This window comes from Somniosus microcephalus, chromosome 3, assembly GCF_052327205.1.
Source record: "Somniosus microcephalus isolate GS21.2 chromosome 3, FLI_Smic_1.0, whole genome shotgun sequence".
NCBI classification, from domain to species: domain Eukaryota; kingdom Metazoa; phylum Chordata; class Chondrichthyes; order Squaliformes; family Somniosidae; genus Somniosus; species Somniosus microcephalus.
In genome coordinates, this window is record NC_140989.1 from 1,792,845 (window position 1) to 1,796,563 (window position 3,719).

The following is a 3,719-nucleotide window of genomic DNA, read 5'->3' on the forward strand; positions in this document are numbered from 1 at the left end:
CCCATCACCCCCTGTGCTCACTGCCCCGTGTCCCAACTCACACCCAGTCCCGTTCACCCATCACCCCCTGTGCGCACTGCCCCGTGTCCTAACTCGCACCCAGTCCCGTTCACCCATCACCCCCTGTGCTCACTGCCCCGTGTCCTAACTCACACCCAGTTCCGTTCACCCATCACCCCCTGTGCTCACTGCCCCGTGTCCTAACTCGCACCAAGTCCCGTTCACCCATCACCCCTGTGCTCGCTGCCCCGTGTCCTAACTCGCACCAAGTCCCGTTCACCCATCACCCCCTGTGCTCACTGCCCCGTGTCCTAACTCACACCGTGTCCTGTTCACCCATCACCCCCTGTGCTCACTGCCCCGTGTCCTAACTCACACCCAGTCCCGTTCACCCATCACCCCCTGTGCTCACTGCCCCGTGTCCTAACTCGCACCAAGTCCCGTTCACCCATCACCCCCTGTGCTCACTGCCCCGTGTCCTAACTCGCACCAAGTCCCGTTCACCCATCACCCCCTGTGCTCACTGCCCCGTGTCCTAACTCACACCCAGTCCCGTTGACCCATCACCCCCTGTGCTCACTGCCCCGTGTCCTAACTCACACCCAGTCCCGTTCACCCACCACCCCCTGTGCTCACTGCCCCGTGTCCTAACTCACACCAAGTCCCGTTCACCCATCACCCCCTGTGCTCACTGCCCCGTGTCCTAACTCACACCCAGTCCCGTTGACCCATCACCCCCTGTGCTCAGTGCCCCGTGTCCTAACTCTCACCCAGTCCCATTCACCCATCACCCCCTGTGCTCACTGCCCCGTGCCCTAACTCACACCCAGTCCCGTTCACCCAGCACCCACTGCCCCGTGTCCTAACTCGCACCCAGTCCCGTTCACCCATCACCCCGTGCTCACTGCCCCGTGTCCTAACTCACACCCAGTCCCGTTCACCCATCACCCCCTGTGCTCACTGCCCCGTGTCCTAACTCGCACCAAGTCCCGTTCACCCATCACCCGTGCTCGCTGCCCCGTGTCCTAACTCGCACCAAGTCCCGTTCACCCATCACCCCCTGTGCTCACTGCCCCGTGTCCTAACTCACACCGTGTCCTGTTCACCCATCACCCCTGTGATCACTGTCCCGTGTCCTAACTCACACCCAGTCCCGTTCACCCATCACCCCCTGTGCTCACTGCCCCGTGTCCTAACTCGCACCAAGTCCCGTTCACCCATCACCCCCTGTGCTCACTGCCCCGTGTCCTAACTCGCACCAAGTCCCGTTCACCCATCACCCCCTGTGCTCACTGCCCCGTGTCCTAACTCACACCCAGTCCCGTTGACCCATCACCCCGTGCTCACTGCCCCGTGTCCTCACTCACACCCAGTCCCGTTCACCCACCACCCCCTGTGCTCACTGCCCCGTGTCCTAACTCACACCCAGTCCCGTTCACCCATCACCCCCTGTGCTCACTGCCCCGTGTGCAAACTCACACCCAGTCCCGTTCACCCATCACCCCCTGTGCTCACTTCCCCGTGTCCTAACTCGCACCCAGTCCCGTTCACCCATCACCCCCTGTGCTCACTGCCCCGTGTCCTAACTCGCACCAAGTCCCGTTCACCCATCACCCCTGTGCTCACTGCCCCGTGTCCTAACTCACACCCAGTCCCGTTCACCCATCACCCCTGTGCTCACTGCCCCGTGTCCTAACTCGCACCAAGTCCCGTTCACCCATCACCCCCTGTGCTCACTGCCCCGTGTCCTAACTCGCACCAAGTCCCGTTCACCCATCACCCCCTGTGCTCACTGCCCTGTGTCCTAACTCACACCCAGTCCCGTTCACACCATCACCCCCTGTGCTCACTGCCCCGTGTCCTAACTCGCACCAAGTCCCGTTCACCCATCACCCCCTGTGCTCACTGCCCCGTGTCCTAACTCACACCCACTCCCGTTCACCCATCACCCCTGTGCTCACTGCCCCGTGTCCTAACTCGCACCAAGTCCCGTTCACCCATCACCCCCTGTGCTCACTGCCCCGTGTCCTAACTCACACCCAGTCCCGTTCACCCATCACCCCCTGTGCTCACTGCCCCGTGTCCTAACTCACACCCAGTCCCGTTCACCCATCACCCCCTGTGCTCACTGCCCCGTGTCCTAACTCACACCCAGTCCCGTTCACCCATCACCCCCTGTGCTCACTGCCCCGTGTCCTAACTCACACCAAGTCCCGTTCACCCATCACCCCCTGTGCTCACTGCCCCGTGTCCTAACTCACACCCAGTCCCGTTCACACCATCACCCCTGTGCTCACTGCCCGGTGTCCTAACTCGCACCCAGTCCCGTTCACCCATCACCCCCTGTGCTCACTGCCCCGTGTCCTAACTCACACCCAGTCCCGTTCACCCATCACCCCTGTGCTCACTGCCCTGTGTCCTAACTCACACCCAGACCCGTTCACCCATCACTCCCTGTGCTCACTGCCCCGTGTCCTAACTCACACCCAGTCCCGTTCACCCATCACCTCCTGTGCTCACTGCCCCGTGTCCTAACTCACACCCAGTCCCGTTCACCCATCACCCCCTGTGGTCACTGCCCCGTGTCCTAACTCACACCCAGTCCCGTTCACCCATCACCTCCTGTGCTCACTGCCCCGTGTCCTAACTCGCACCCAGTCCGTTCACCCATCACCCCCTGTGCTCACTGCCCCGTGTCCTAACTCACACCCAGTTCCGTTCACCCATCACCCCTGTGCTCACTGCCTCGTGTCCTAACTCACACCCAGTCCCGTTCACCCATCACCTCCTGTGCTCACTGCCCCGTGTCCTAACTCGCACCCAGTCCGTTCACCCATCACCCCCTGTGCTCACTGCCCCGTGTCCTAACTCGCACCCAGTCCCGTTCACCCATCACCCCCTGTGCTCACTGCCCCGTGTCCTAACTCACACCAGTCCCGTTCACCCATCACCCCCTGTGCTCACTGCCCCGTGTCCTAACTCACACCCAGTCCCGTTCACCCATCACCCCCTGTGCTCACTGCCCCGTGTCCTAACTCACACCCAGTCCCGTTCACCCATCACCCCCTGTGCTCACTGCCCCGTGTCCTAACTCACACCAGTCCGTTCACCCATCGCCCCTGTGCTCACTGCCCGTGTCCCGTTCACCATCACCCCCTGTGCTCACGGCCCCGTGTCCTAACTCACACCAAGTCCCGTTCACCCATCACCCCTGTGCTCACTGCCCCGTGTCCTAACTCACACCCAGTCCCGTTCACCCATCACCCCCTGTGCTCGCTGCCCCGTGTCCTAACTCACACCCAGTCCCGTTCACCCATCACCCCCTGTGCTCACTGCGCCGTGTCCTAACTCGCACCAAGTCCCGTTCACACATCCCCCCTGTGCTCACTGCCCCGTGTCCTAACTCACACCCAGTCCCGTTCACCATCACCCCCTGTGCTCACTGCCCCGTGTCCCAACTCACACCCAGTCCCGTTCACCCATCACCCCTGTGCTCACTGGCCCGTGTCCTAACTCACACCAGTCCCGTTCACCCATCACCCACTGTGCTCACTGCCCCGTGTACTAACTCACACCCAGTCCCGTTCACCCATCACCCCCTGTGCTCACTGCCCCGTGTCCTAACTCGCACCAAGTCCCGTTCACCCATCACCCCCTGTGCTCACTGCCCCGTGTCCTAACTCACACCCAGTCCCGTTCACCCATCACCCCCTGTGCTC